The sequence below is a fragment of the Rhinolophus sinicus genome, chromosome 3 (assembly GCF_057876585.1).
Source record: "Rhinolophus sinicus isolate RSI-liver-muscle chromosome 3, RSI-T2T, whole genome shotgun sequence".
NCBI classification, from domain to species: domain Eukaryota; kingdom Metazoa; phylum Chordata; class Mammalia; order Chiroptera; family Rhinolophidae; genus Rhinolophus; species Rhinolophus sinicus.
Window position 1 is genome coordinate 91234100 of NC_142503.1, and position 21833 is coordinate 91255932.

The 21833-nt window shown below is 41.6% G+C and overlaps 1 long non-coding RNA gene and 1 pseudogene across 1 annotated transcript; both read right to left on the minus strand.

The window, feature by feature from the left end:
• Positions 1 to 2123: 2123 nt before the first annotated feature.
• LOC148758528 (uncharacterized) lies at positions 2124 to 3443 on the minus strand. The gene is made up of 3 exons (XR_016020737.1): positions 3371 to 3443; positions 2720 to 3068; positions 2124 to 2224 (listed from the first exon to the last, which is right to left on the minus strand). It is a non-coding gene; the product is annotated as an uncharacterized LOC148758528 (long non-coding RNA).
• An 894-nt stretch (positions 3444 to 4337) lies between these two features.
• LOC141570953 (U2 spliceosomal RNA) lies at positions 4338 to 4414 on the minus strand (annotated as a pseudogene).
• Positions 4415 to 21833: the final 17419 nt, after the last annotated feature.

Here is a 21833-nt window from a genome sequence, read left to right on the forward strand (position 1 = left end):
AATCCCGTTGCGCGTGGGCTGCGCACAGTGCTGCTTATAGCCCTACGTTCTTTTTTCCGGATGCCCTGCGTGTTTCTTCATCTACGGAGGCTGCCTCAAGAAAGTCTGCGACTGTATCTCGGTGGTTATTCGGCCCCCCACCCTGACTGAAAAGAGCAGAAAGAGGAAGATGAAGAACCCGGCATAGATCACACTTTTAGGGATCAGTTTTATCCTATCCACCCCCGCCCTCCGTACGCCCTAACACCAGCTCTAGGACGCTCCCAGAAACCTGGGACCCTGGAAGCTAAGTGACTTTTCAGTGCCTGCAAGAAAATCATTAAGTGCCAGGGTTTCCAGGGCCTCTTACTCTCACAAGGCAAGAGGATAGATAACTGGATCTGTTAGTCATACGCCCAGAGAATGCAGTAAATAGTAACGGGATAGTATTAAAGGGAGTTTAAAGAAAAGCTGTAGCCATTGCCTGCAAAGAGGGTTCAATCTTTTAAATATTTAGATAAAGCATCCTCTGGGTGTACCTAAGGGGGATGGCCTGCCATATGAGTTCAAGATCAATGAAGAGGTTGGCAGTGAGGAGCAACAAAACATGGAAAGGGGAAATGCTGCTGCTTCCTCTGGCATCTGTTCTCTGCAGTTGATGGGACTGGGTAGGTAGTGCTCAAATTCCTTTTACCTTGTTAAAGAGAAAACCACAGGTCCAAAATAGCATCACTCAGTGCTTAAAAGCTCATGATACCAAACCCGGATTTAATACCTGATCTTTTTGAAGTTTCAGTCTGTCCCGGAAATGTAATCTTAATCAGTTGGAATTTTCTGGTCAAGCACCAATAAAGTAAAACTATCAAGAAGATGCTCTCCACACTCTCCTCCTCCCTCTATAGAAACAAGAAGCAATCTGCATGATAAAAACCCTTGCTCCCCACTAAAAGATATCCTGGTCTAAAAGTAATTTATTTTGTTAATACCACCCTTCTAGTTGCTAGATGGGATTCGGCCCAATGAGTTGCTTATCAACTAGATCATCAGATTTACTCTGTTGACTTGTTTAACAACTTTGACCCGCAATGCTCCCCAATACACATTAGGATGTAAGTTCCATGAAGGCAGAGACTGTATCTTGTTTATCCTTGCATCTCCAGCTCCTAGCACAAGGTCAATGTTTAATAAATATTTGTAAATATGAAGTAAAGCCAACAATAGTCTTGTGCTGCTTAATGATGGGGATACGTTCTGAGAAATTGTTAGGTGATTTCAAACCATTACAAATGCAGATTTCCGTTTTACAAAGGGTGACTTCTTGGATTTCAGAGTTTTCTCCCATGTATGTTTCTTAAAATAACCGGCCTAAAATAATCCTTATGCCAAGTAGACATATTTTGGGGTGATAAATTCTGCTGCTTTACAGTACAGGCTACAAACCTGCATAGCATGTTACTGCAATGAATACTGCAGGCAACTGTAACACAATGATACTTGTGTAATGTGTTGTGCTACGACGCTGTGATGTCAGTAGGCCACAGGCATTTTCAGCTCCATTATAATCTTAGGGGACCTCCTCCATATATGTTCATCGTTGCAGAGCATGACTACAAAGGGCATTGTAAATGCAGGGATTACCATCCAAACACCTTTCACATTTGCAAAGCCCCTTGAATTTCTTGTGTGTTTTTTTTTTAATTCTCATGATAGCCTTGTGAGTTAGGTAGGCAAGTTATTCTCTATTTGGCTTGGGCACTTGAAATGATTTTGACATGAGCTCAGTAAACTTTGATAGAAACCTTAGTTTGGGGAACTGGCTCCCTTAAGACCACTAGCATAATAGCCAAGGAGAAAAATTCACATTCATTGAAAGATGCATCTAGCACCTAATTTTGGCTGTGCCTTAGGGTAAGTGGAGGGAATAAAAAGATACGTAATAGGAAGCAGAGCAGGACTGAAGACAGAGGGCAAGTACTGGCAAGGCAGGGGATACGGGGAGGCCAAAGGTTATTAATTTTTTTAGGGTGTTGCTTCTGTGGGGTGGCCTGCTGCACCTTAGTGATCTTTGTATCTGCCACGGCTCTTGGCACAGGCCTGGCACATGGCGAAATCTCCATCAGAGTTCACTGAATGTATGTATGTGGGGAAAAAGGGAATGCCTTACTCAGTTGGCTCAGTTGTGTGCCAGTGAAGATCCTGAGTCTGAGTTTGTGTCTTGTTGGGTCTGGTTAGCACAATCATCCACCTTGTCATGGGGATAGGAAACAGTGCCTATTAATTTTACATCCAAATTACGTGTCTCCATCTTCTTCAACAAGCATCCAAATGCAAACCACTGTCATCTCTGCCTAGATGACTTCGACAGCCGCCTCACTGGTCCCATACATCCATTATTGCCCCATTACCATGAACTGACCACCCAGTAGTGAGATCGTATAAAAACACAATTCTCTATTTACCTGAAACACTTTAATGGCTCATCTCACGGCCCATAGAACACAGGCCAGAATCTTGTAACAGAGCCTACAGCATCCTCTATTATCTGGTCCATGCTTAATTCTGCCTCATCTTGAAGAAGGGCCCAGTTGGAACCCCCATAGTAGAGGCCTCGAAATGTCCCCGGCCTCACCTTTCCTTGACCTGTAGCTTAACAGTAGATCATCCCCCTGTGGCTTGAACTCGGAATGTCCTGTCCCAGTTCCCTGCTTTAGAAAATTACCCCGAATCTTATGATTAATACCTTATGCTTATTGATCACAATTTCTGTGGTCCAACATTCTTTCCAGGCTACTCCCATCATTGTTTCTGGGTCGCTGACACCACTGGAGAACCACATTGCCAGAGGGAAGGATTCATGCAGACCCCCTCATGCAGTCTCTGGAAAAATGCTCAGATTTTCCCTTAAATACCCCAAGCCGGTCTGAGAATGGTAAGGCAGTTTTCGAAGACTGCTGCCTTCTCAGATCTCAGGTGCTCTGACAATAAACGCTTATCCTATAGCCCAACTCCTGTGTCGGTCTAGTGGCTGAGCTGCAGGCAGCATGAGCCCTGGACTCGGTTGCCCTCTGGTTTCAATCTCTCCATTACTACTGTTAAAAAAAAACAAAATTCAACTGAGTAAATTTGAAGATCTAGTTGACTTTATTAAGCGATTCATGAATGGGGCAGCATCCCATCTAGCAACCAGAAGGGCTCTCTAAGGGGCTGTACAAAATGGAAGGTTTTTATAGGGAGAAGGGTGGGACAAGGGAGCTATTAACCAAAGAAAAGACTATTTTTAGACCAGGACATCTTCTTTTGGGGGGTGTGGGAAGGGAATGGCAAGGGTTTTTATCATGCAGATTGCTGCTGCTTTCTAAGGAGGATAGAGAGGGTCCAAGTGACAGATTACCTTATTAGTGCACGATCAGAAAATTCCAGACTGGTTGATTAAGATAACATTTCTGAGAGGATGAAAATGCAGTTAGGTCAGGTATTAAATCTAGGTTCGGTATCATCGGCCTTAGCACAAGTGACCATTTTGGGCCTGTGGTTTTCTCTGTAACACTACCCCTCCCTGTCTGTACACCAGCCCCACAGGCCCTCTGCACAGGCAGTATCCTCTATCTGGAACATCTATCCCCTCCCCCCTTTTATTTGGCTCATTCATTCATTCATGATTTCATTTATTCAACAAATACTTATTGAGTACCTACTATGTGCCTGACACTGGCACTAAATAAAATTAAGTTCCTGTTCTCACGAAGCTTGCATTTTAGTGGAGGAAAACAGAAAAAAATAATTGAATGAGTAAATAACTAAAAACACAATAATGTCAGGAGTTGAAAGTGCAATGAAAACAAATCAAGCAGGGTAAAGGAATTGTGAGAGACGAGGATACTATGGGAGGAGTGCCCAAAGATGCCATTGAGAGGTGATATGTGGGCAGAGCACTGACGTGAGTGGATGAGCCACGCAGGTAAATGGGGAAGAACATTCCAGGCAGACAAAGCAACAAGTGAAACACACAGAGGAGTGAATGTACAAAGGTGGTTTGAGGCCCAACCAGGAAGCCAATGTGACTGGAGTGGAGTGGGCAAAGGAGTGACAGAAAATGAAGGCAGAGAGATAGCCGGTCATTTACGGCCTTACAGACTATGGTGAGGAATCTGGATTTCATTTTACATGTGATGGAAAAGCATAGGGGTGTTTTGAGCAATACAGTAATGATTTGAGCAATGATCCGTTGTGAAAGGATCCCTCTGGCTGCTGTTGGAGAAAAGGCTGTAAGGACAAGAATAAATACAGGAGGACAGTTAGGAGGTTACTGTGGTGGCCCAGGCAAGAGACAGGGATGACCTGGTCTACAGCAGTTGTGGTGGGGGTGAAGGGATTTAGGATACTTGGTCAGATTCAGATACTACACTTGATCTTAGCCAAAAGGCCGAGAAGCGATGTGTGGTCAGATTCAGGATACTAGGTACAGTGAGCAAGAGTTGCTGATGGATTGGATATGTGAGAGAAGAGTGTAAGATGACAAGTAGGTTTTGCCCTGACTGACCTGAGTTCTTAGCTCTAAGACTCTTCCTTCGGGAAGACCATCTCTTCATCCAGACTAGGTGAAGTCTCCTGTAGAGAGGGAGAGTATTACCTGTCCTACATTTTCAGAATATAAAACTGTAACCTATACATTGCTGTCTTTGTTAGCACTGTGTTTTTGTGAGCCACACAAGTATTGGTTGGCTACTGGGCACAGTACTGAAATCTTCCAGGAGCCAGAGACTCTATTCTGCTCGTTTATTTTTTCCTACATAAAGGAAAAAATACATGGCCAAAAATCACACCAGGAAGGCACCATTATTAGCTCTATTTGACCCATGAGGAAACTGAGGATCAAAAGGTTAAGTAATCTGCGGGCCGGCCCGGCCTGGTGGCTCAGGCGGTTAGAGCTCCATGCTCTTAACTCCAAAAGCTGCCGGTTCAATTCCCACATGGGCCAGTGGGCTCTCAACCACAAGGTTGCCAGTTCAACTCCTTGAACACGACACCTTGAGCTGAGCTGCCTCCCGGATGGCTCAGTTGGTTGGAGCGCATCCTCTCAACCACAAGGTTGCCAGTTCAATTCCTCGACTCCAGCAAGGGATGGTGGGCAGCGCCCCCCTGCAACTAAAATTGAACACGGCACCTTGAGCTGAGCTGCCTCCCAGATGGCTCAGTTGGTTGGAGCATATCCTCTCAACCACAAGGTTGCCAGTTCGACTCCCGCAAGGGATGGTGGGCTGTGCCCCCTGCAACTAGCAACGCAACTGGACCTGGAGCTGAGCTGTGCCCTCCACAACTAACACTGAAAGGACAACAACTTGACTTGGAAAAAAGGCCTGGAAGTACACACTGTTCCCCAACAAAGTCCTGTTCCCCTTCCCCAATAAAATCTTTAAAGAAAAGAAAAAAAAAAAAAGGTTAAGTAATCTGCCCAAGGTCACAGAGCTAGAAGTGGAGGAGCTGGGATTCAAACCCAGGTCCTGCTTCAGTTAAGAGACAGACCTGTGCGCTCAGAGGAGAGGAGGAGTCAGTTAAAGGATAAATAGGAGAAGTGAAGAGAATAAGTTCATACGTACGCTCTAGTTATTCATCTTTTAAAAATTTAGGCATAAATTTGTAAATTTTTTTGTTGGTTTACAATAGAGGGACTTTCCTTAAGCCGCAGGTGAACTAGGAAGAAGCAATTCAGGTTAATTCAAAACCAAATCAGGCGAAGCAATCCTGAGAAATCTTTGTTTAGCTTATACAGTAGTAAAATTATAAAAATCTCCCAAACCACCATCAGTGCTGCTGAAATCATTGTAAAACTGGTTTCTGTCTCTTGGCTAGCAGCGGCTGTTTTTAGTTCACACTATTCATCTATTTGTAATTAAACACTTGTGTGATGGTCTGGTTAATGCCACCCTCCTATACTAGACTGGAAGCTACATAAGGGCAAGGTGTGTGTCTATTTTGCTCATATTATACCACTAGAGCCCAGCTCAGTGCCTTACACATAGATAACCTATTTGTAATTGTTGCATAAATGGATGTTGCTGTTACCATGATTAACTTTTTGGAAAGCAATGAGACAATATATAGTAAGACCTACAAGATATAATATCATTTAATTAGAATCTCCTGTGGGAAAATAGTCAACAAACAAAAAAAAGAAAGGCATGAAGATATTCATTTCCTACATTATCTGTGAAGGTAAACAACTAGTCATATGGATTCTATGCATGTGGATGGTAATATTCAAAACAAAAAAAAGGCACGTACTTCTCAAATTTGGTCACGTTAGTGGACAGAAGGGAAACTGACATTTTTTTGTTGGGGGGGAACTAAAACCTAGAACTGGTACTTGTTAGCACATTCTGGGCTCTGGGCCCCTCCCTTGACCAGAAGCTGGAGCCTGTTCTGGATTTCTACCCTACAGCATCTTGTCAGTAGTCAGCCCAGAAGTGCTCAGGAAATACCCGCTGAACAGAATTTCACTATTTGTGTTCTTCCAATCTTCAGTGATCAGTCTCCTCTACTTCCCACTTTCATCTACTACCCAAACAGGTAGGAAGTCCAATCAAGGGCAAACTGATTCATTCATTTATCCAACAAACATTTGTTCAGGGCCTACTGTGTGCCAGGGCTTTCTAAATGCTGGTAAGAGAAATGAACTAAACAGACATAGTCCTTCTCTCATGGCAGTTACATCTTAACAGAAAAGATTGCTAACGAATACATATATGTAATCAGGCCACTCCGCTCCATTCTGTCGCCATACTCCAACAGCCTTCAGATTTTTTCCTCCTCCAACCCAGCCTGGTTGCCAGTTGTATTTTAAAATGCAAATCAGAGCTCATATGTCCTGATTAAAAATACCGTTTAAGGACATTATCTAAATTTCCTATTATGCACACGAAACCCTTCAGGATCACCCTGCTTACCTCTCCAGCTTCATTTCTAGGCACCCACGCGCCCTGCACACGGAGACGTTTTCATGACAACCACCTTTCTTCCACCCGGAATGCTCTCCAACCGGAGATTTCCATTCACCAAACACCTGAGTGCCTACATGGCAGGCAACTGTCAGGCTCAGGGCCGTTACCCCTCCGGGACAGCTTTCTTATATCCGACCCCATGTCTCCATCTTCTAGGAGGTACAGTATTTATCACCCAATCCTACAATCCTTTATGTGGGCAGAGACAGTGCCTCGCTCATCTCTTTGCCAAAGGACAGGCATCCAAGATCGTACATGGTGTGAATGAAAGAGTAACGACAAGCGTTCCGAAACGGACGCTAAGAACCTTAGAGACTTCTGCACTTCCGGGTGGAGCTTTGGTTGGCACTCAAGCAAGGGAGAAGGTGACTCCTCGGGGGCTGCTCTAGGAGGAAGGCTCGGTGGTCCGGAGGACCCGCGGAGACGCGAGGGGGAGACCGCGGCGTCGGCACCTGCGCAGTAGTCGCCCTCCGCGGGGAGGCGGGGCGGGGGCGGGGGCCTCAGCTGGCCAATTAACGGGCGCGGCTCCGCGGGAGGAGCGGGGCGGGGCGCTATTGGAAGGCGGAGGGGGCGGTGCCAACGCCAGGGAATCCCGAATCTTCTCCACCCCGGGCTCCACCGCTTGCTGTTCCGCATCCCACCTCTGTGTCCCAGGGGTGATCGAAGTCCTTCCTGGTGACCCTTTCCCCAGAAACGTTCTCTGTAAATTAAAATTTGCCTGTGGCCTCCTTTAGAGTCCGTCTAGGTCCAAAAGTGTGCGTGATGAGTACACACATGTGCACGAACCACTTGGGATTGTTGTTAAAAATGCAGCCTGATTCAGTAGGTCTAGGGTGATCCCCAGATGCTGCATTTCTAACAAGCTCCCAGGGGATGCCAATGCTGACTGTTCTCTGACACACTGTGAGGAACAAAGGTGTGAAATAGTGGTTCTCAAAGTGCATCCCGGGACCAGCAGCTTGGGCGTCGCCCATGATAGAAATGAAATTTTTGAGGCCTCACTCCACATGGGCTGAATCAGAAAGTCTGGGAGTGGGGCCTCGCAATCCATGTTTTTACAGACTGTGTAGATGATTCTGATGCGTGCTAGAGTTTGAGAACCCGTGGACAGCAGAAAGGTCAAATTGAACCTCATCCCTCCACAGACGTCTGGCTGTGGTCAGTTTGCCTTATCTGGTTAAGCGTCAGATTCTTCAGCTGAAAAATCAGGATAAAAATAATAATGCCTCCCTAGCGAATCTATTATGAGGAGGGAATGTGAGATATGCTTGTAAAGCACTTGGCGTTCTATAAAAGTTAGCTATCATTAGCTATCATTATCATTACCATTCAATTGGATTGCCCTCTGGCAATCCAGTTTTATTGCATATTTATTGCAACATTATTTACAATAGCTAAGACATGGAAACAACTTAAGTGTCCACTGATCCACTGATGGATGATTGGGTAAAGAAGATGTGAGACACACACACACACACACACACACACACACACACACTCACTGGAATATTATTCAGCCATAAAAAGAAGGAATTCCTGTCATTTGTGACAACATGAATGGACCTTTAGGACATTATGCTAAGTGAAATAAGTCTGACAGAGAAAGATAAAAAGTGTATGATCGCACTTATATGTGGAATCTAAAAAAGCTGAACTCATAGAAACAGAGAGTACAATGGTAGTTGCCAGGGTCTGAGGAATAGGGGAAATGGGGGATCCAAGTTCCAGTTATAAAATGAATGAATTCTGGGAACATAATGTACGGCTGGGTGACTGTAGTTAGCAATGCTGTATTATATACTTGAAAATTGCTAAGAGAGTTAATCTGAAATGATCTCACCACACCGAAAAAGAAACAGAAAAAAGAAAGCAATTATGTGAGGTCATGGATATATCAAGTAAACTTATTGTGCTAATTATTTCACAATATACACATGTTTCAAATCATCATGTACACATTAAAACACACAATGTTATATGTCAATTATATTTCGGTAAAGCTAGAAAGAAATGTTATGAGACTTTAAGTGATTGATTATAAGTAAATGTATTTATATCTCAATTAAACCTTTAGCTAAAAATGGCTTTAAGTGAATTATCTTTAAACAGTTGATTTTAAGAAAATTGGCCTAGGATTACTTTGAAGGTGTTGCATTTCATGTTTAATTACTTAAAGAGTTGTTAGATTAAGAGAGATGGACTCATTGACCATTTAATTATGTAAATTGATCAAAAGTCACAACCACCAGTGCTTCTGGAGTCTAGTGGTAGTAAGATTGTAACTCCATAGGGTTGGGGTTAATGAGGATGAACCCCAATGAGGGAAGCTTGTGGGGTTCTGGAGAGCACAAGCACAGCCTTCTGCATTCCAACTCAGATTTTAGGCTAACACTGTGGCAGCCCAGCAAAACAAGTCTCAGGCCAGATTGGCCTGCTGGATTCCAGTAATTGACCTTTGCCTTTTGTGAATTAGCTTTATTCGTGCTAATTATAACTAGTTTCGTGTAAGGTGACGCCTACTCTGTCTGTGAATTTATTCTTTAAGACAGCAATTTAATGAAAAAGTTGAAGCAGTTCTTTATTCTGTTTTTTTTTCCCATGCCCAAGTTGTACCATTAGCTAAATATTTTGAATGTCACTCTTGGACACTACTACTAATTCAGTTAATTCAGAAAAATTTGTCTGACAATGAGGTGAACGCACACATATTACATCTAATTCCTGAATTCTCCTCCTCCCAAATCAACATTTCTCTTACCCTGAAGGATTTGGGAATATTCTTGAATTCCAACTGGAAAAAATTCCCAATTATGGGCAGCGGGAAAGGGCCGGGGAGTGTGTGTGAAGGGTAAGTTTCCAGCTGCTGTAGATCTGCTTCCAGACTGAGATGAGTAGCAGGGTAGCCACGCATACCAGCAGGCCCACCACAATGCCCAGGGTAGCCATGGCACTTTGGGGGGGGGGGGGGTGTCTGTAAGCAGTTGTTTATTTTAAGTAGTAAACCTATTTGGTGGTGGCTGGATTAGACAGTGGCAGAAGCAACCTTGGTATAGAGGCCAAGCATGTTCTTTCCTAACTCTCTGAAATAGAAGGAAAATTACTTTTTAAAACATCTGAATATATGATTTGTGCAATTAATCATTTGAAAAACAATTTCTGCAGCAGGCCCCTTTTTTGGAATCTGCCCAGTTATTCATTATGTCTTTTCTTAGAGAGATGCCACATCTGGATAGCCCACAGTTTTTGGATCAAGATGAGCCTATCAGATTCTCTTTGGACTTGGCGGTAGTCAAATGTCTCCCTGTGGCTGACCTGAGGGTATGTAAGCTCAGCAACTGTGGGGAATCATCATTTTACTCTGGGCACAAAAAGCAGACAGAGCCTGTCCACATACGTAGGGAGAAGAATGCAGTGGATAAACAGAAGCGTTGAGACTAGAGAATCTGTGGAGCCAACAAGAAAGATCCTGAAGGCAGAGCTGCCTTGGATGGCTGGTGTATTATCAGATCCTGGTTTTAGTTCCTCCTGAAGGAGGCTGCAATCCTCTGGTTAGATTCTGGGGGAAAGTCTGTACTTTTTTTTCTTCTTAAGCTAATTCAAGTTGGTTTCTATTATTTGCTACAAATGTGTAATGTAGGGAATTAGTGGAATTTCCTTTTGATCCACACAGTTGAAAATTACAAAATAAAGCATAGCGCTGAGTCTGCCAGGGAACTTGGAATGCTCTCAGATAGACCCTGGATGCAGACCTCCCTGGCATTGGTCATAGGTCTTACATTTTCAGGCAATTATATGAGCTCCCAGGGCACTCAAATAATTTATGTCATGGGTTATAATCATATCATTTGGTTAAGCAGTTTTAAAAACCTTTTTATTTTGAAGTATAACACTCATACAAAAAAGTACACAAAACAAAAATGTACAGCTCAGTGATTTTTATGCAATGAGCCACCATATAACCACCATTTCAAAAAGCAGAACATTGCTGTTACGGAACCAAAGTTCGTGTTCCCTGATGCTTTGAACAGCCAAAACTCAAAACGTCCAAGTTTGGAGTAAGGAAAGATTTATTGATTGAGGAGGTACCAACTGAGAAGGTGAGAGACCTAGCGGTGCCTCGAATCCATCTTGCTCGCTGGACTAGGTTAAGGGTTTTTAAGGGGCTGGGGGAAGTGATGGTGGGGCAAGCTTTAATTGGAGGACCTTGGAACTTTATCATTTATAGTAAAGGGGCATCAACACTGGATCTTCCTGGACAAGGGACCCTTGGCTTCTGAAAGGGTTGCAGTGTTCAAGTCCTGGTCATGTCCTGGTCATTTGGTTCCATGGAGGTTGGGGGAGAAGTGAGACTTTGGTTCCGGGAACAGCTGGAGGCCAAAGTTCTCTCCTCTGCACATGCTTGGGCTGCGTGAAATGCGGTCCTGATCTGCTGTCCCTAAAAACAACTCAGTACTTTGTCAAATAGGATTGGACCATTTTGAGCTGGTTCTGCAGTTACATTACCAGTCTTACAGAAGCACCCCCTCCCACAATTGGGACCCACTATGACCAATATTCTAATTTTTATGGATATATTATTATTTTTTTTGTTTTTCTTTTATAGTTTTACCCCTTCAGCATACATCCCTGAATACTATAGTTTAGTTTTGTGTATTTTGTTTTTAAACTTACTTGCCCTTTTCAGTGTCTGGTTTCTCTCACTGTCATGTTAGTGAGCTCCATCCATGTTGTTGTATGTAACTCCAGTTTGTTTGTTTTTCATTGCTGAATCATAATCCATTGTATGGATATACTAAAACAACTGTACTTTTCATTATTACGTTTAAATAGAGTGCAAAACCAGACAAAAGTCATTTATATTTTAGAAATTGTGTTGGTGGTTATTATTTGAGAAGCTTCTAGGATATTGTTCTATTTTTTGAACAACAGCCTATGTGCACACTATAAGAGTTAACTGAGCTGTAAAGTTATGATTTGTGCATCTTTCAGTATGTGTAATTTACTTTGACATTATGCTAAAAAAAACACAAAAAAAAACCAACAAAAAAAAACAAGAAAAAAAACCCCAAGCTGACTGGCCTCCCAGCCCCGGCAAAAGGCAGCCCTCGAGGCCAGGCTCACATGGCAGAGCCTCTTCCTTTCCTGGATTCTGAGTTGGTAATTCTTCACTCTTTTGTTGACTATCTGATGCATTCATGTGTATGTTTTTCAGTCTCCTCAGTAGGACAAATGGGCTGAATTACCTCGTCTACGTACCAGAAGCAGAAGTTATTACATAGTTTTTTCAGGGTTCCAAATTAAATTGAAATCATGAATAAAGGTAGAGTCACATCTGTTAAAAAATTTTAATTTCATTTTATTGGTGACTGTTACCCATATTATTTCTAAGAAGAATGTGTATTATTAAAGTCAGATTGTGTTTACAAATTAATTAATCATGTTAAATAATCAGAGGAGATCTGTGTTTCTACTGAAATACCATATGAAATACCATACCAAAATTTTCTATTTGAAAATTTTCCTTTGCTAGTCAACTATCTTACTTAAAGTAGTGAGACTTATTCTATAAATGTATCTGAGCATCAACACAAACCAATAATAAAATACATATGTCTGTGCTATGGCAACAATAGGAAGCTTTCTTAAGTTGTACATTGAATTTTAAGCTTTAGAAATCTCTGTGGAAAATGCTTTTTCCCAGTGTTTTAACTTGGATATACTTACTTGAGAGAGAGCCAAAGAGTTAATAATCCTTTTTGTTTAGATTATTCTTATCTACTTTTTTTTTTTTTTTTAAAGAGGGCACAGCTCACAGTGGCCCATGTGGTGACCGAACCAGCAACCTTGGTGCTACCAGCACCACGCTCTATCCGACTGAGCTAACTGGCGCCCATTTTTTCTACCTTCTTAAAGGAACTTCCTGAGGAGCTCCATCCCTGAGTCTTCTTTGGCTGACTCATACACATCCTTCCGGTCATCTCTCTTTTCTGCTCCAAATATTTCAAGAGCTAAGACTGACCTTAGGTGGCTTCAGCTTCATTTTTCTACCACAAAACATGTCTTTCCACTTCTTTTGCCATCTTTAGGACCTCCAGTTAACAAACCTGCTCTAATCTCCCAGCTAGAGCTAGAGCAAGAGGACAGAGGGGGACCTGAGAGGGTCCCTGACAGGTATGTGAGGGAAACAGGACGAGGCAGATGGGAGAGAAATAAGAAATGAACAAAAGTCCCAAACACCTGTTGTCATGCTTCATGTAAGGGATGGAAAGGTCTTCTCAGTGATGTTCCCTTTCCCACCATGTCTAATAAAATGGAGCATCATATTGGTGGCCATATAATTTATTATGCAAACAGGGACATTTTTGAGAGTGAAACAGTGGTGATGACAATAGTTACACGAGGACAACAGGAGTAAACTGGGACTGTCCTGGCAAACCAAATATCTGGTCACCCTCATCATATAGGTTGGAAAGGGCTCCTTTTGTTATCACCCTTGTCCTAAACCTTACATCACAATTTCACCCAAAAGTTACTGTTTGCTTCTCTATTTCGACTTGGTTTTAGCAGACACAGACCCTTAGGTCTTTACTTGAGTTCTAGAACAGTGGTTTTCAAACTTGAGATGCATCAGGATCACCCGGAAAGCTTATTAAAACACAGAGAGCAGGGTCACACCCCCTGAGTTTCTGAATCAGTGTGTCTGGGGTGTGACCAAGAATCTGTATTTCTAAACAAGTTCCAGGTGAGGCTAATGCACCTGGGACCACTCTTTAGTTTTCCAGGTTCTAGGGCATCTTCATGGAACTCGGGTTTGCTCCGTGTTCTCACTGAACCCTAACCAATGTATACTAATCTAATTTGAAGGAGACTGTTATTCCAGAATGCCAATTTATAGCAGATAATTGTGACAACTGCCGAACTTTTACGTCCCCTGCAAATAAGTTCTTCCTACTTTTGCAGAATGTTGGCATGGAGATACTTAACACCATGGGAAATACCTTGTTAAGACACGCTGTCCACATATTCTCATCAACAGGACTCTTTATGGTGATCCTAAGGTTTTGCTTGGTCAATTTCCAAGCTCCTTGCTGCTGTAACACCTTTTTTATATAGAAGTTCGCCAGGAATATTTGAACAGCAGGGAGTGCCACAGGTTGAGGCACATCATGGGACTGAAAACGTTTTAAACATTTAAATCGTTAACCATTTTAATCATTAAAACTATCTCTATTCTCTTGAACTTGACCAACAACATGCCACTGGGTTTAGAGAGCTACAAGGAAAATAAAAGAAGCTGCACCTCCTTCAAGACAGGGAACCCCAATCTGGACATAGGACACTTATTTTGAAAGAAATCAAATCAATTTTCAGAGGACCTATTTGATTAGCATGAAATTTATCTTAAATTAATATTACTTTCATAAAGTTGATTGAAAATAATATTTTCATTGAACATTTGAATCACTCTCCACCTACCAAAGAGCTATAGTATAACTTCCTAATATATTATGTCTACTATTTCTTCTAATATCGCTTTCTTCTATAATCCCAGTTCCATCCTCACCCCCTATGTAAAACTCACTCTTCCCCCTGTGTTTCTCTTCTATTCTCTCACTACTACCACATTCATAATACTTCTGACACCAGATTTGTGGATGTTTTCCCCCTCACCAAGCAATTCTCTGTGAAACCAGCCGTGTGTCCTACAATTCAATTCTATTCTGACAATAATCAGAGTTAGCACAGACCCCACACATTAAGGGCTCAGTTCCACCAGACTGCCCCCACTTCAGATGTCAATTGCAAGTAGTAGGCCCCAGGTTACCCACAACTCCTCTTCAACTTGCACATTGGAGGTTCCCAAACCATCCCCTTCTGTTTCGATTATTTGCTAGAACAGCTCACAGAACTCAGGGAAGCAGTTACTTACGTTTACCAGTTTATTATATAATAGGGGTATGATAAAGGATGTAGATGAACAGCCAGGTGAGGAGATTCATAGGGTGAGGTCCAGAAGGGTCCTGAGCTCAGGATAGTCTGTCCCTGTGGAGTTGGGGTGTCTGTGTTCCTCAACCCCAACGCTCTCTGAACCCCACACTCTTGGGATTTTATGGAGGCTTCCTCATGTAGGCATGATTGATCATTAACTCCAATTCTAGCCCCTCTCCCTTCTCTGGAGAATGGGGGGTGGAGATGAAATTTCTAAGCTTTCAGTCATGGGTTGGTTTTTCTGGTGACCAGCACCTATTCAGCAGCCCACCCAGAGTTGTATGAGAACAACAGATACTCTTATCACTGAGGACATTACAAGGTTTCCAGGGGCTCTGTGCCAGGAACTGGGGGCAGAGACCAATATATATATATATTTTCTATTATTTCACACTCCCCTAAGTAGTACAACATGATATTAAAAGTAACTCAAATTATTTAATATTCTAGATTATTAGTCCAACTTCTCATTTACATTGCTTTATTTTCCTGGTTCTACACTTTAATTCCATACACTAATTCAGACTAATCAGTGTGTGAGGAAAGTAATTCTGAACCAGAGAAAACTTAGTATTTTGCCCCCATGGTAGGTATTGAACTGAAAATTGTGGATTTCTTTTTCTTTTTTAGAAAGGGTTGAGGAAAGAGTGAAGATAGGGAATACATAAAATGGAGTCATTTAAACCAAGCTGCAAGAATTATTAACACTATGAAGGTTGAGGCATGAGAAAAGACCTCATTATTGTTCTAACTAGCCTGGGAACTTAAAAATTTTTGAACTTTCCAGTTCTAGGTCAATGCCTGGATATACATCTGGACATATACCAAACCTCCAGGTAACCCTCAGATAACCCTCTCAAGGACTGATGTATTCAGACCACCTGATTCTCCTCGGAAGCACTCACATATCCAAACCACCTGACATCCACCTGACAGCACCACAGGATGTGACCAGACCTCCTGGCTCCCATCTTCTGGACCTCCTGGCATCCATCATCTTGACTGCCTGTCATCTGACTGATGACTATCCTGGACCAATCCTAGAAGAATGCAGGACTGGTAATTCTTAAGAATGTACTTTTTAATATAAGAACTTTGAACTTTTCTCTCTTTTTCGGAACATTTCTGGGTTTTTGCTAGCTGTGTTTCCAGTTTGCAAACTCTAAGACCCTTGAGCAAATCTCTATCACCTATTTCTAGCAAAGCCTCCAGTTTCTTTTTGAGTTTGACAGGGTGTAGTTTTGTCCTTTTCAAGTACAGTGAATTGGCCTAGTTTAGTATTAGTTAATAAAAGCCCATGAGGGTCATTCTATAATAGGAATGTTCTCTATTCAAGTATTGACCATTTGCAGATAAATCAATATGAAAAAGATGCTCAGAAATATGTCAGTTCACTTAAGTAATTTAATTGTTCCCTTGAAATCTGTAGTATAGTACGAAGGCACAATTTCTGATTAGGAAGGATGTGATAGGAGGAACGTGGAATAGGTCACATGTACTTTAAGACAGTGATTAAAACAAAAGATAATGCAAAGTATATTTTTAATGAAACCTGTTTAGTTAATATCACATGTATTTACACATTCATTGTTCTATAGACATTATTCAACAATATAAAACAGCTTTAAAAACACAAGTACAATAGTTTAAAGACCAAAATATAAAAAATATATATAAATTGCTTGACAAAAAATATCCATGCTTTTAATGCTTAAAATAGTTTATCAAGTTTTAACTGAACTCTGTATTTTTAAGAATAAAGTCAAGTTGGTCACTGAACTTTAAGAATAAAGTGAAGTTGGTCATCTTCTTTTCCCCCTAATAGTCCAGCAGACATCCATCCAGAGTCCCTGACTTGGGTGGTAGGGTGACAGTATCTACAGATGGGCTTGAAAGAGTTCATGAACTGCAGAAAATTACATGCAGAATGAAATGTGTACATACATATACATATATATTTTGGGGGGAAGAAGGTGTCCATAGCTTTTATCAGATCCTTAAAGTAATCAATAGAGGAAACCAAGGACATTTAGAAGTCATGGGGAGAGGGTGCCCATAGACACTGAGGGAGCATGAGGCCCAAGTCAGAAGCATCTGTTTTGAATGAGATGGGAGGCCTAGTGGCAGAAGTGTGGCTGCTGGCACTATTATCACGGCAGCATGTTCACGGCTGTGCCCCATAAATCTGGTCATTCACATGCCCTGCAGCTCTGTGTTACTAAGGAGTACCTGAGATGGGTCATAGCTGGGTAACGATGCGTAAGGTCAGAATTTCACGTAATAATCTCTTTTTAGGGTGAATTAGGAGGATGCCAGTGTCATGAAGACCTCATGTTTGTTTTCTATTAAACTTTTAGAATTTTGTAGCAGGAAGTAACAGAAGACCTTTAATTCAGCCATTCACGTTTCAAGTGAAAAAAGAAAAAAAAAACAGGACTAAAGAGGTGAAGTAATTTTCTCAAAGTTCCTAGGTCTCCTGGTTGTCAGTCCACAGCAATTTTTCCATGCACTATTATTTCTTTTGATATGTGGTAGATCAACTCTTTAAAAAAAGTAATTCTGATGCAAAGTCATCTGTTTCTGGTAAAAAGTCAGGTAGCTCAGTCATTCCTGAAGAATGTCTGCGTGAACTAGATTACTTAAAATGTTCCAGTCTCAAAAACATCCCCTCCCACCACTTGGAAGTGTTCAGATGCTAGAAAAGATGTTCCAGGCGGCAGCTGTGACTAAGAACTGAATGAATAGAAGCTGCTTCTTCTGAAAAATGAGATCATATCAAGCTGGGCTCATCTAAGAGCTAGCCGAGGCATTGAACCTTCCTAAATGTCAAAATTGTGTAGGTATTTTTAAAGTGCTGAGACTTTTATCAATTGAACAATTGAGATAGGGTGAAATCAATGGAAAAACTTGAAGACATTTGTAGCTTTGGTACATTTTATGTACTTACAAGGTTTTTGTTCAATGTTGAATTGCCTGAACTTTACATGTGTTATGGCTGAATTGTGCCTCCCCCACCAATTCATATTTTGAAACCCTAACCTCCAGTTTCTCAGAATCACTGTATTTGGAGATAGTATTTTAAAGAGGTAATTAAGTTAAAATGAAGTCATGAGGGTGGGCCATAATTTACTATGGCTGGTGTCCTTATCAGAAGAGGAAATTAGGACACAGCCATACACAGAGGGAAGACCACGTGAAGATACAGGGAGAAGACAGTCATCTACAAGCCAAGGAGAGAGGCCTCAGAAGGAACCAATCCTGCTGATACTTTGATCTTGGATTTCTAGCCTCCAGACTGGAAGAAAATAAATTTCTGTTGTTCAAGCCTCCCTGTTTGTGGAGCTTTGTTATGACAGCCCAAGCAGACTAATACAATACACGGAAGTCATTTTGTAGGAGACAATTCATTTCTTTGTATAATTCTACAGGAACATTCTTTACAAAGTCTTGGTGAGTGCAAATCCAATCCTCCCTTGAGTTCAGGAGGATGCGCTATGTAGGATGGAAGGATTTGAGAGGCGTCAACATCAGGATGGGGAGAAAGCAGTTGCTATCCTTGGACCGTAAATGAGAAGGAGGTGAGTGTAGGGAAATACTAGGAAACCAGTTGAAGTGAAGTTTGAAGAGCAGTGCAAGAAGTAGGAGGAAACCAGGAAGATGTATGCCTAAGCCGAGGAAAGAGTGTTTCAAAAGGAGAGGAGGGTCAATATTATCACATGTTGCTGAAAAGTCAAGTAAGAAAAGGATTGCTTGGATTTAGTAAAAAGGGAAGGGTGATACCTTGGCAGCGTAGTCAGAGAGGACGGAGGAAGTTGTTTGGAGAAACAAAATAGGTGGCAGTTAAAGGAGGACAAATGGTTAAAACTTTATATATATAGTTATAGCTAATTGATTGTTATATTATAATTATTAATTAATTGAAAGAGACCTGAGCTCGTTTAAGTACCAGTGGGAAAGTGCCGGCAGAGGAGAGAGGGACATACAGGAGGGAGTAGGTCATGACTTCAACAGCACTTCTGCTAATCTGTACTTGCTCTTTGTCTTGGATGCCCACCCCTCACACTGCGGGCCATCTACTTCCTGCCATCAGGTAAATCTTCTTAACTGCAAATCGGTTCCTGATACTCCTCAGCTCAAGATTTTCTTGGTCCTGTCTCATCGCTCACAACCGTTCTTCTTACACCAGATTCTCACACTCCTAGTCCTCTGCACATATAACGCTCTTTGCTGAGAATGTGCTGATTCCCTCTTTAGTTGGCTAACTCGGAGGTGTCTTTCAAGATTCAGCGCAAGCATCGTCTTCATGACGCTCTTTGTCTCAGCTAGGAGTCTCTCCTGTGCATTTCCTCTGCCTCTTCTGCTCCCAGCTCTCTTAGCTCACATCGTAATTATAAATATCTCTACGTAAATATATCTCCTTTAAAAACTGTGGCTTCTTTGAGGTCAGGGATGAAAGTCATGTTTATATATCCTGGATCTAGCCCAGTGCCTGATACATGTAGGCACTCAAGAAATGTTTGTTTTATGGATAAGGAAGACACTGTCTGTACTTCCTGATACTCATACCCCCCCAACAATACAGAATGACAAAGACTATAATGCTCAGTGTATACAGTGCTTTGAGAATTCTTCTTAGAAGATATGGGAAAGTATTTGCAGAAGTAATATTTGGGCTGGCTCTTAAGGATAAGCTAGTCAGGTGGAGAAGGGCATTTTAAGCAGAGTGAACAGGGTGTTTGTATATTGTGGACATTTCCATGTCCTAGGTTATTCAGGCCAAACTACCCACGGGGGGGCAACTATACATGATAAATGAAGTCTAATAGAACATCTTAAATGCACTGAAGACCTAACAAGATAATAAAGAATTACTAGGCCACAATTTATGAGATGAAAGGACTCAGAGGTGGTAAATAGACTCTTAAAAAATAAACTAATATAACACCACATTATATTAGTTTCAGGTGTACGAAATAATGATCCAATATACAGAGGGTGCCAAAAAATGTATACACATTTTAAGAAAGGAAAACCTGTATTAAAATTGTAATAATATGTACTGATAACAAAACATGAATATAAGTCATGTGCATACATTTTTTTGGCACCCCCGGTATACTGTGAAATGATCACCACAATAAGTCTAGTTAACATCCATCACCACATAGTTACAATTTTTTTCTTGTGATGAGAACTTTTAAGATTTACTCTCTTAGCAGCTTTCAAATATGCAATACAGTATAATTATTAATAACTATAGTTACCGTGCTGTACATTACATTGCAAAACTCATTTATTTTATAATTGAAGTTTATACTTTTTGGCTACATTTACCCATTTCACCCACCCCGACCTCCCACCTTTGGCAACAACTGATCTGTTCTCTGTATCTATGGGTTCATTTTTTTTTTTTTTGGATTCCACATATAAGTGACACATATAAAACAGTATTTGTCTTTCTCTGACTTATTTCACTTAGTATAATTCCCTCAAAGTCCATTAATGTTGTCGTAATTGGTAGGATTTCCTCCTTTTATGGCTAAATAATTTCATCTATATCTATCTATCTATCTATCTATCTATCTATCTATCTATCTATCTATCTATCTATCTCCTATCTATCTAGATGTATATACATACATATATATCTCTATATATCACATCTTCTTTATCCATTTATCTATTGATATACACACTTAGGTTGTTTCCATGTCTTGGCTATTGTGTGTAATGCTGCAATAAACATGGGAGTACAGATAGCTTTTCGAGTTAGTGTTTTAATTCCTTTGAAAAATACCCGGGAGTGGAATTGCTGGATCATATGGTAATTCTATTTTTAATTTTTTGAGGACCCTCCATACTGTTTTCTATAGTGGCTGCACCCATTTAAATTCCCACCAACAGTGCACTAGGGCTGCTTTTTCTCCAAATTCTTGCCAACACTAGTTATCTCTTGTCTCTTTGATAATAGGCATTCTAACAGGTGTGAAGTGATGCTGCATTGTAGTTTTGATTTGCATTTCTCTGATGATTAGTGATGTTTAGCACCTTTTCATGTACCTGTTGGCCATTTGTATGTCTTCTTTGGAAAAATGTCTATGCAGGTCCTTGACCATTTTTTAATCATATTACTTGGTCTTTTGTTATTGAGTTGTATGAGTTCTTCATATATCTTCAGTGTTAACCCCTTATCAGATATATGATTTGCAAATATTTGCTCCCTTTCTATAGACTGCCTTTTCATTTTGTTAATGGTTTTCTTTGCAGTGTAGAAGATTTTTAGTCCTTCTTGTTTATTTGTACTTTTGTCGCCTCTGCTTTTGGTGTGTAAACAAACTCTTAAAATTGCTTTTGGGGGCCGGCCCGGTGTCTCAGGCAGTTAGAGCTCCATGCTCCTAACTCCGAAGGCTGCCGGTTCGATTCCCATATGGGCCAGTGGGCTCTCAACCACAAGGTTGCTGGTTCAACTTCTCGAGTCCCGCAAGGGATGGTGGGCAGCGTCCCCTGCAACTAAGATTGAACACGGCACCTTAAGCTGAGCTGCCGCTGAGCTCCCGGATGGCTCAGTTGGTTGGAATGCGTCCTCTCAACCAAAAGGTTGCTGGTTTGACTCCCGCAAGGGATGGTGGGCAGTTCCCCCTGCAACTAAAATTGAACACGACACCTTAAGCTGAGCTGCCGCTGAGCTCCCGGATGGCTCAGTTGGTTGGAATGCGTCCTCTCAACCAAAAGGTTGCTGGTTTGACTCCCGCAAGGGATGGTGGGCTGTGCCCCTTGCAACTAGAAAAACGACACCTGGACCTGGAGCTGAGCTGCGCCCTCCACAACTAAGACTGACAACAACTTGAAGCTGAACGGCACCCTCCA